Below are 12,516 nucleotides of genomic sequence, written 5' to 3' on the forward strand. Positions count from 1 at the left end.
GAAAGTTTTTGGATGCATTGCATATGTGCATGTGCCAGATGAGCTAAGAACTAAGCTGGATCCGAAAGCTGAAAAATGTGTGTTTATTGGATATTCCCTTGAGCAAAACGGATACAGGTGTTATAACCCTACTACACGTGAGTTGAGGGTAAGCAGGGATGTTGTCTTTGATGAGATGAGCAGCTGGTATGCTGCTGAAAAAGAAGCTGTTGGGGCTGATTTGAGTGGAAGTGTGGTTGCACAGAATGCAGGTCAGCAATCACAGTCTTTGAGTGGACCAGGAGAGTCCTCATCTAGTGGGTCTATTGATAGACCATGGAGTGGCAGGCTGCGTCATAATACCAGCCCTGCAAATGTGATTAGTACATCACGTAAAGGAAAAGAGAAAGTGGTTGAGCCCCTTGGTATGCCTGACATTTCTGCAGGGCATTCTCATGTTGATGGAGAGTCTAGTGGCTCAGATATGAGCCTTGATGAGGAGCTTGGGATCCCAGCTATGAGAACACCTGGTGTAAAGAAGGCTATGGAAGCCATGAATGAAAAGCTACGAAGATCAGGGAGAGTGAAGAACCCTGTGCAGAGATTTACATATGATGGTTATGTGGCACATCACTATGCATATATGGCAAAGGTTGTGCAGGTTGTTGAACCCACATGCATTGATGAGGCTGTTGGAAATGTGAATTGGGAGAAAGCCATGGATGAGGAGATGGATGCACTATATGGAAATGAAACTTGGGATTTAGTGCAATTGCCTGAAGGCAAGAAAGCCATTGGATACAAGTGGGTGTACAAAGTTAAACATAACAGTGATGGGAGCATAAACAGGTACAAGGCTAGATTGGTAGCCAAAGGATATGCGCAGACATATGGGATTGATTATGAGGAAACTTTCAGCCCAGTTGCCAAGATGGCAACGGTGAGAGTTGTGATAGCAGTGGCTGCGTCAAAGCAATGGTCTTTACATCAGATGGATGTAAAGAATGCATTCTTGCATGGGGATTTGCAAGAAGAGGTGTATATGTTGCAGCCACCTGGTTATGAGGATGTGGGTCACCCCGAGCATGTTTGCAGGTTGAAGAAAGCCTTGTATGGCTTAAAACAAGCACCAAGAGCATGGTCTGACAAGATTTCTGAATATCTTGTCACTATTGGCTTTCATGTAGCCAATGCAGATTTCTCATTGTATGTGAGACATGGTGATAGAGGAGTTGTACTTGTTGTCATCTATGTAGATGACTTGATCATTAAGGGGGACCATGATGCAGAGATCTTTGATGTAAAGATCTTGCTAAGACAGAAGTTTGAGATGAAGGATCTGGGGGAACTCAGATATTTCTTGGGCATTGAGGTGATTAGGTCACCACATGGTATTGGATTACTACAGAAACAGTATGGCTTGGACATGTTGTCCAAGTATGGTATGACAGGCTGTAAGCCTATTTCTGTGCCATTGGATCAGAATGGCAAGTTGAGTGCAGATTCAGGAGAGATCTTGGAGGATCCTACTATGTACAGGAGCATAGTAGGAAGTTTGATCTACATGACGATCACCAGACCAGATTTGAGCTATGCTGTTGGGTTGGTGAGTCAGTTTATGCAGGTTCCACGGAAACCGCATTTGGATGCAGTGAGACGCATACTGAGGTATGTGAGGTCTACTTTGCATTGTGGACTATTCTATGAGACTGGGACAGAGATATGTGTACATGGGTACACAGATGCTGATTGGGCTGGTAGTATCTCAGACAGAAGATCTACCAGTGGATTCATGTTTTCTTTGGGGAGTGCTGCTGTGACTTGGAGCAGGAAGAAGCAGCCTACGGTTGCTCTATCGAGTACAGAGGCCGAGTACAGAGGAGCTGCTATGGCAGCATGTGAGGTAGCTTGGTTGAGAAAGCTACTTGCAGATTTGGGTCTATCAGTGGAAAGACAAGTTGTCATTTTCTGTGACAACCTTAGCAGTATACAGTTGGCCAGGAACCCAGTCTTTCATGCTCGTACAAAGCACATAGAGGTCCACTACCACTTCGTCAGAGAGAAGGTCTTGGCAGGAGATCTTGACCTTGTTTATGTCAGCACAGAGGATCAGGTAGCTGACATCTTCACCAAAGCATTGGGTATAGAGAAGCTCCGCAGATTCAGGGCTTCGCTTGGTGTACATGAGATGGAGTTGAGCTCGAGGGGGAGTGTTGAGATATCGAGCTCTAGTGAGGCGGTGGACACTGATGACCCGCCTGGGGGATAGGCCCCACACTTACACCACTGGCATGGTTGGTGAGATCTTGGGTGATATGCGGCCAGTGGGATGACAGGCTGTGTGACAGCCATTCTAGAGACTGGCATAGTTATAGCGCCAGCTCATTTAGTCGGGTTCACACTATAGAGAACCCGTGTATGTATTGGTTGAGTACCTTTCATATTGTGTGTACTCTTATCTTTGTATATAGTGTGTTGAGTGTTGAGTAGAGAACAAGAAGATTTCCAGCCTCTCACCTTGTGTGTTCTCTATTAGGGTTTTGTGAGTGTGTGTGTGTGCTTGCAAGAGCTCAAGCTCTCCTCCCCCCTGCATCTTTTCAGCTCTTGGTGCTTGCTTTAAGCCATACAAGGCTTTCTTCAACCTGCAAACATGCTCGGGGTGACTCACATCCTCATAACCAGGTGGCTGCAACATATACACCTCTTCTTGTAAATCCCCATGCAAGAATGCATTCTTTACATCCATCTGATGTAAAGACCATTGCTTTGATGCAGCCACTGCTATCACAACTCTCACCGTTGCCATCTTGGCAACTGGGCTGAAAGTTTCCTCATAATCAATCCCATATGTCTGCACATATCCTTTGGCTACCAATCTAGCCTTGTACCTGTTTATGCTTCCATCACTGTTATGTTTAACTTTGTACACCCACTTGCATCCAATGGCTTTCTTGCCTTCAGGCAACTGCACTAAATCCCAAGTTTCATTTCCATATAGTGCATCCATATCCTCATCCATAGCTTTCTCCCAACACACATTTCCAACAGCCTCATCAATGCATGTGGGCTCAAAAACCTGCACAACCTTTGCCATATATGCATAGTGATGTGCCACATAACCATCATAAGTAAACCTCTGCATAGGGTTCTTCACTCTTCCAAATCTTTGCAGCTTTTCATTCATGGCTTCCATAGCCTTCTTTACACCAGGTGTTCTCATAGCTGGGATCCCAAGCTCCTCATCAAGGCTCATATCTGAACCACTAGACTCTCCATCAACATGAGAATGCCCTGCAGAAATGTCAGGCATACCAAGGGGCTCAACCACTTTCTCTTTTCCTTTACGTGATGTAGTAATCACATTTGCAGGACTCGTATTATGACGTAGCCTGCCCACTCCATGGTCTATCAACAGACCCACTAGATGAGGCCTCTCCTGGTCCACTCCATGGTCTATCAAACAGACCCACTAGATGAGGACTCTCCTGGTCCACTCAAAGACTGTGATTGCTGACCTGCATTCTGTGCAACCACACTTCCACTCACATCAGCCCCAACAGCTTCTTTTTCAGCAGCATACCAGCTGCTCATCTCATCAAACACAACATCCCTGCTTACCCTCAACTCACGTGTAGCAGGGTTATAACACCTGTATCCCTTTTGCTCAAGGGAATATCCAATAAACACACATTTTTCAACTTTCGGATCCAGCTTAGTTCTCAGCTCATCTGGCACATACACATATGCAATGCATCCAAAAACTTTCAGATGAGACAAATCTGGTTTTTTGCCAGTAAACCTCTCCTCTGGAGTTACATCATGTATGGCTACAGTTGGAGTCCTGTTCATGATGTATACTGCTGTAGAAACAGCCTCAGCCCAATAGCAATGCGGCATATTCTTCTCTTCCATCAATGCTTGCGCAATCTCAGCAATGTGCCTGTTTTTCCGCTCAGCAACTCCATTTTGCTGCGGAGTGTATCTGCATGTAAATTGTCTCCGAATACCATTCTTCTTCAAAAATTCAGAGAACTCATTGGAGAAGTACTCTCCCCCTCCATCTGACCTTAGGCACTTTACATATTTCCCTGTTTGCTTGTCAACTAAAACTCTGAAATTTTGAAAGTGAGTGAACACCTCACTCTTCTCCTTCATGAAATATACCCACACTTTCCTTGTGTGGTCATCAATGAAAGTCACATAATACCTGCAGCCTCCCATAGATATGGTCTTCGTAGGACCCCATACATCTGAATGCACAACATCTAGTGCATTTCTTCTCACATATCTGTTACGTGGAAACACATGCATTGTTTGCTTCCCAAATTGGCATGCTTCACATATTTTCTGCATACCTTCCACTTTAAATTTTGGCAGCCCTATCACAATTCCTTTTGTCTGCATAGACTTTAATCTCTGCACATTTACATGTCCAATTCTTTTATGCCAAATGTCTGTGTCTGCAACTATTCCTGAACCATTTGCAAACATTGCAGCACTCATTTCAGGCATGTCTACATTCAACATAAACATTCTGCCCACTCTGTTGCCTTTTGCAACCAACCTGCACTTGTCTTTGAAGTCTTCGACATAACAACCATCGGGGTTAAACCGAACCTGCAACCCCTGCTCAATCATCTGGCCAACTGAAACCAGATTCTTTGTTATGTTCGGTACATGAAGTACATCTGCAAGGTACTTCACTTTGCCATCCTGCATAGACAATGGCACATCTCCAACATGGGCAATTGGATGAGCAGTTTCATCCCCTGTTTCCACAAAACCTGGTCTTTCCGGGTTTTTCATCTCCTTGAACTACTCCCCATGACTCGTCATGTGGTTCGAAGCGCATGAATCCACATACCATACATTATCTTTTTGTGCTGCATCAACATTTTCAGACATGGCATTCACAACATGCTGCATAACAAACAACCTTTCATTATCCTCATTATTTCTGCTTGAGGATGCATAGTTGTTTTGCTGCACTTTCCCATTTTGCATGTCAGCCTGCTTCTTATAACATTCTGACTGCACATGTCCAGGCTTACCACAATAATAGCATTCACGTGCATCATTATATTGCCTTTGCCAATTTCCATGGCCTCTTTGACTCCCCCTGCCTCTGAATTTGCCTCTTCCACCTGCGTGTTGTTGTTGTTGTTGATTCTGGGACTGTTGTTGTTGCTACTGCTGCTGGCCATAATTCTGATTACCTATTCGGCCACCTCCTTGACCAGGTCCACAGCCTCCTCTACCTCGTCCTCTTCCTGAACTCGTGTAGAAGGCCTGTTGCTCTGAACTATTTTTGCTTTGTGAAGACTGTTGGTCTTCACCCAAGTTCTTCTCTTCGATAATCAGCATAGACACCAAATCTGTAAAGTTGGAATGTTTTCCCGAGTTTGAATAGACATCTTAAACGCCTTGTATTGTGGCCCGAGACCACGTAGACAGACTTCCACCTTGTCATCATCATCTAATGACACACCAATAGATGCAAGGCATTCCACAATACCCTTTATCTTCAGCGCATAGTCATTCACAGACATGCTCTTTTTCTCCACAGTATGAAGTTCATTCTTCAACTGTATCTTGCGTGCCTTGGTATTTGTTTCATAAAGCTTTACCAAGGTGTCCCATGCTAGGGGACTTGGCATCCTGAATGTGCCCAATCATGGTGTCCTGTATACTAATGGATAGCCAATACATAACCTTCCTGGCTCCTTGGTTCCAGTCTTTAAACTCTTTCACATCTACAGTATCCGGTATCTCTGGTGCCTCTTCATGCTCACCTTCTATGTAGTCCCAATAGCCTTTTCCCATCAGGAAATTCGTCAACCTGAACCTCCAAGCATGGAAGTTATTCTTGTCAAGCTTCTCAGCCACAATCTGAGTTATCCCATCATTTGAAATCTTGCCAAACACACAATTTTACCAGAAACTGCACTTTGGTTTTTCTGCACAAACTGCTGTATTTTCTACACAGCGGTACTGTAGTACTCTCAAATGTCACCAACAGTGACTTCAATGTGCATACATACACCCAATGGCAACTGTAGACCTCTTTACAGCACCCACAGTGTCTGCACAGTCAATCTGTCTTCTTGCAGTTCTTAAAACAGAGTTCTGTAGAGAATCGATGACTTACCCGCAGTGCTCGAAATCGCCTGCTTTCTGAAAAACGGAGGTCCAGACGTGCCTGAAACGCGTTTTTCGGCCCGGAAATTTTAGTCCAAAGGACTGAATAGTTGCCCTATAGCTTTACTCCCACGAAGAAAGCTCCTCAATCAGAGACCGTTTGCCGGTGCCTCCCGTAGAGCTCCCGACAAGGGTGTAGTCACTAACACAATAGGGAAGAGTAGTTGAAGCTCTTACCCTCGTACCGCTTCCCGTGGTTCTCTTGCTTGTAGCTCAGCTCTTAGCACGAACCAGGCTCTGATACCATGAAAAGATGCAGGGGGGAAGAGAGCTTGAGCTCTTGCAAGCACACACACACACTCACAAAACCCTAATAGAGAACACACAAGGTGAGAGGCTGAAAATCTTCTTCTTCTCTACTCAACACTCAACACACCATATACAAGAATAAGAGTACACACAATATGAAAGGTACTCAACCAATACATACACGGGTTCTCTATAGTGTGAACCCGACTAAATGAGCTGGCGCTATAACTATGCCAGTCTCTAGAATGGCTGTCACACAGCCTGTCATCCCACTGGCCGCATATCTCCCATGATCTCACCAACCATGCCAGTGGTGTAAATGTGGGGCCTATCCCCCAGGCCAGTGGCCACCGCCTCACTAGACGAGCTCGATATCTCAACATGATTTATATAGCTATATAAAGTCTATAAATAAGTAAAGTATAATTGTAAACTATAAACATGCTTTAAGTTACTATAGTTAACCTATTAAACCTATAAGAATATTTAAATATAGCTTTAATCCTATTTAAATAATCGCTTCATGGCCCATCGCTCGCCTCTCTCTCCCATCCGGGCTGCTCTGCGGGCTGGGCTAGCCATGCCCACTGCTCACCTCTCTCTCCCTCGCGATTCCGCCCCCATGTGCACACATGGCAATCTCTCTCTCTCTCTGCTCCATCTTCCACTGCCATAGCTAGGCTCCTTCATTCAAATTTCAAATTTGAATTTCCCTCCCTCCAGTCAAGGGGCCATTCCCACGTGCCACTTCCACAAACACTAAAGTAGGGTCTTTTCACATTACAATTAAAAAAAGACCTAACGAACAATAAAATCTTTACTTCCACGAAACCTTATCCCGCGTCTCTCTCTCTCTGCAGGCTCTGTGGCACTGGTTCGTTGATGCGACTGCCTGGCTATTTCAGCTGCTCTCTTCTTGCAGGCAAAGAGCCATGTCAACACCCTCTCCCAAGCATCTGCTGATGGCGGGATGTTAAGCGTGCAGCATACACATCGCCAGTCTCAGCGACCATTCCTCAGGAGCGTAGATGGGACTGTAACCATTGACGTTACTGGTCCTGGCTTGAACTATAATACCCTCTAGATCAGCACCTCTAGATCAGCAGGATGCCATAGCCAGAAAAGCTTCATCATAGCGCCAGCTTCTCTTCACTACACAGCTAGATCCTGCGAAGGAGATAAAGAGGAGGGGGAAAGAGGAGACAATCAGCTGATCGCCATATCAGACACCCTTACCCATAGCTTTCCTGCCAGATGCATCAAGGCCACCCTTGAACTTGGTTGAAAAGATGCAGGGAGGAAGAGAGCTTGAGCTCTTGCAAGCACACACACACACTCACAAAACCCTAATAGAGAACACACAAGGTGAGAGGCTGAAAATCTTCTTCTTCTCTACTCAACACTCAACACACCATATACAAGAATAAGAGTACACACTATATGAAAGGTACTCAACCACCAATACATACACGGGTTCTCTATAGTGTGAACCCGACTAAATGAGCTGGCGCTATAACTATGCCAGTCTCTAGAGTGGCTGTCACACAGCCTGTCATCCCACTGGCCGCATATCACCCAAGATCTCACCAACCATGCCAGTGGTGTAAGTGTGGGGCCTATCCCCCAGGCGGGTCATCAGTGTCCACCGCCTCACTAGAGCTCGATATCTCAACACTCCCCCTCGAGCTCAACTCCATCTCATGTACACCAAGTGAAGCCCTGAATCTGCGGAGCTTCTCTGTACCCAATGCTTTGGTGAAGATGTCAGCTACCTGATCCTCTGTGCTGACATAAACAAGGTCAAGGTCTCCTGCCAAGACCTTCTCTCTGACGAAGTGGTAGTGGACCTCTATGTGCTTTGTACGAGCATGAAAGACTGGGTTCCTGGCCAACTGTATACTGCTAATGTTGTCACAGAAAATGACAACTTGTCTATCCACTGATAGACCCAAATCTGCAAGTAGCTTTCTCAACCAAGCTACCTCACATGCTGCCATAGCAGCTCCTCTGTACTTGACCTCCGTACTCGATAGAGCAACCGTAGGCTGCTTCTTGCTGCTCCAAGTCACAGCAGCACTCCCCAAAGAAAACATGAATCCACTGGTAGATCTTCTGTCTGAGATACTACCAGCCCAATCAGCATCTGTGTACCCATGTACACATATCTCTGTCCCAGTCTCATAGAATAGTCCACAATGCAAAGTAGACCTCACATACCTCAGTATGCGTCTCACTGCATCCAAATGCGGTTTCCGTGGAACCTGCATAAACTGACTCACCAACCCAACAGCATAGCTCAAATCTGGTCTGGTGATCGTCATGTAGATCAAACTTCCTACTATGCTCCTGTACATAGTAGGATCCTCCAAGATCTCTCCTGAATCTGCACTCAACTTGCCATTCTGATCCAATGGCACAGAAATAGGCTTACAGCCTGTCATACCATACTTGGACAACATGTCCAAGCCATACTGTCTCTGCAGTAATCCAATACCATGTGGTGACCTAATCACCTCAATGCCCAAGAAATATCTGAGCTCCCCCAGATCCTTCATCTCAAACTTCTGTCTAAGCAAGATCTTTACATCAAAGATCTCTGCATCATGGTCCCCCGTAATGATCAAGTCATCTACATAGATGACAACAAGCACAACTCCTCTATCACCATGTCTCACATACAATGAGAAATCTGCATTGGCTACATGAAAGCCAATAGTGACAAGATATTCAGAAATCTTGTCAGACCATGCTCTTGGTGCTTGCTTTAAGCTATACAAGGCTTTCTTCAACCTGCAAACATGCTCGGGGTGACCCACATCCTCATAACCAGGTGGCTGCAACATATACACCTCTTCTTGCAAATCCCCATGCAAGAATGCATTCTTTACATCCATCTGATGTAAAGACCATTTCTTTGACGCAGCCACTGCTATCACAACTCTCACCGTTGCCATCTTGGCAACTGGGCTGAAAGTTTCCTCATAATCAATCCCATATGTCTGCGCATATCCTTTGGCTACCAATCTAGCCTTGTACCTGTTTATGCTTCCATCAGTGTTATGTTTAACTTTGTACACCCACTTGCATCCAATGGCTTTCTTGCCTTCAGGCAATTGCACTAAATCCCAAGTTTCATTTCCATATAGTGCATCCATCTCCTCATCCATAGCTTTCTTCCAACACACATTTCCAACAGCCTCATCAATGCATGTGGGCTCTACAACCTGCATAACCTTTGCTATATATGCATAGTGATGTGCCACATAACCATCATATGTAAATCTCTGCACAGGGTTCTTCACTCTCCCTGATCTTCGCAGCTTTTCATTCATGGCTTCCATAGCCTTCTTTACACCAGGTGTTCTCATAGCTGGGATCCCAAGCTCCTCATCAAGGCTCATATCTGAGCCACTAGACTCTCCATCAACATGAGAATGCCCTGCAAAAATGTCAGGCATACCAAGGGGCTCAACCACTTTCTCTTTTCCTTTACGTGATGTACTAATCACATTTGCAGGGCTGGTATTCTGACGCAGCCTGCCACTCCATGGTCTATCAACAGACCCACTAGATGAGGACTCTCCTGGTCCACTCAAAGACTGTGATTGCTGACCTGCATTCTGTGCAACCACACTTCCACTCAAATCAGCCCCAACAGCTTCTTTTTCAGCAGCATACCAGCTGCTCATCTCATCAAAGACAACATCCCTGCTTACCCTCAACTCACGTGTAGCAGGGTTATAACACCTGTATCCCTTTTGCTCAAGGGAATATCCAATAAACACACATTTTTCAGCTTTCGGATCCAGCTTGGTTCTCAGCTCATCTGGCACATGCACATATGCAATGCATCCAAAAACTTTCAGATGAGACAAATCTGGTTTTCTGCCAGTAAACCTCTCCTCTAGAGTTACATCATGTATGGCTGCAGTTGGAGTCCTGTTCATGATGTATACTGCTATAGAAACAGCCTCAGCCCAATAGCAATGCGGCATATTCTTCTCTTCCATCAATGCTCGCGCAATCTCAGCAATGTGCCTGTTTTTTCGCTCAGCAACTCCATTTTGCTGCGGAGTGTATCTGCATGTATACTGTCTCCGAATACCATTCTTCTTCAAATATTCAGAGAACTCATTGGAGAAGTACTCTCCCCCTCCATCTGACCTTAGGCACTTTACATATTTCCCTGTTTGCTTTTCAACCAAAACTCTGAAATTTTGAAAGTGAGTGAACACCTCACTCTTCTCCTTCATGAAATATACCCACACTTTTCTTGTGTGGTCATCAATGAAAGTGACATAGTACCTGCAGCCTCCCATAGACACGGTCTTCGTAGGACCCCATACATCTGAATGCACAACATCTAGTGCATTTCTGCTCACATATCTGTTACGTGAAAACACATGCTTTGTTTGCTTCCCAAATTGGCATGCTTCACATATTTTCTGCATACCTTCCACTTTAAATTTTGGCAGCCCTGTCACAATTCCTTTTGTCTGCATAGACTTCAATCTCTGAACATTTACATGTCCAATTCTTTTATGCCATATGTCTGTGTCTGCAACAACTCCTGAACCATTTGCAAACATCGCAGCACTCATTTCAGGCATGTCTACATCCAACGTAAACATTCTGCCCACTCTGTTGCCTTTTGCAACCAACCTGCACTTGTCTTTGAAATCTTCAACATAACACCCATCAGGGTTAAACCGAACCTGCAACCCCTGCTCAATCATCTGGCCAACTGAAACCAGATTCTTTGTTATGTTCGGTACATGAAGTACATCTGCAAGGTACTTCACTTTGCCATCCTGCATAGATAATGGCACATCTCCAACATGGGCAATTGGATGAGCAGTGTCATCCCCTGTTTCCACAAAACCTGGTCTTTCCGGGTTCTTCATCTCCTTGAATCACTCCCCATGACTCGTCATGTGGTTCGAAGCGCCTGAATCCACATACCATACATTATCTTTTTGTGCTGCATCAACATTTTCAGACATGGCATTTACAACATGCTGCATAACAAACAACCTTTCATTGTCCTCATTATTTCTGCTTGAGGATGCATAGTTGTTTTGCTGCACTTTCCCATTTTGCATGTCAGCCTGCTTCTTATAACATTCTGACTGCACATGTCCTGGCTTACCACAATAGTAGCATTCACGTGCATCATTATATTGCCTTTGCCAATTTCCACGGCCTCTTTGACTCCCCCTGCCTCTGAATTTGCCTCTTCCACCTGCGTGTTGTTGTTGTTGTTGATTCTGGGACTGTTGTTGCTGCTGCTGCTGGCCATAATTCTGATTACCTGTTCGGCCACCTCCTTGACCGCGTCCACGGCCTCCTCTACCTCGTCCTCTTCCGGAACTCGTGTAGAAGGCCTGTTGCTCTGAACTGTTTTTGCTTTGTGAAGACTGTTGGTCTTCACCCAAGTTCTTCTCTTCGATAATCAGCATAGACACCAAATCTGTAAAGTTGGGAATGTTTTCCCGAGTCTGAATAGACGTCTTGAACGCCTTGTATTGTGGCCCGAGACCACGTAGACAGACTTCCACCTTGTCATCATCATCTACTGACACACCAATAGATGCAAGGGATTCCACAATACCCTTTATCTTCAGCGCATAGTCATTCACAGACATGCTCTTTTTCTCCACAGTATGAAGTTCATTCTTCAACTGTATCTTACGTGCCTTGGTATTTGTTTCATAGAGCTTTACCAAGGTGTCCCACGCCTCTTTGGGGGACTTGGCATCCTGAATATGCCCAATCATGGTGTCCTGTATACTAATGGAAAGCCAATACATAACCTTCCTGGCTCCTTGGTTCCAGTCTTTAAACTCTTTCACATCTGCAGCAGTCGGATTTATATTCGGTATCTCTGGTGCCTCTTCATGTTCACCTTCTATGTAGTCCCAATAGCCTTTTCCCATCAGGAAATTCGTCAACCTGAACCTCCAAGCATGGAAGTTATTCTTATCCAGCTTCTCAGCCACAATCTGTGTTATGCCATCATTAGACATCTTGCCAAACACACAATTTTACCAGAAACTGCACTCTGGTTTTTCTGCACAAATGCTGTATTTT

Source organism: Cibotium barometz, chromosome 2 (assembly GCF_041138505.1).
Source record: "Cibotium barometz isolate CiBa-2024 chromosome 2, ASM4113850v1, whole genome shotgun sequence".
Taxonomy (NCBI): domain Eukaryota; kingdom Viridiplantae; phylum Streptophyta; class Polypodiopsida; order Cyatheales; family Cibotiaceae; genus Cibotium; species Cibotium barometz.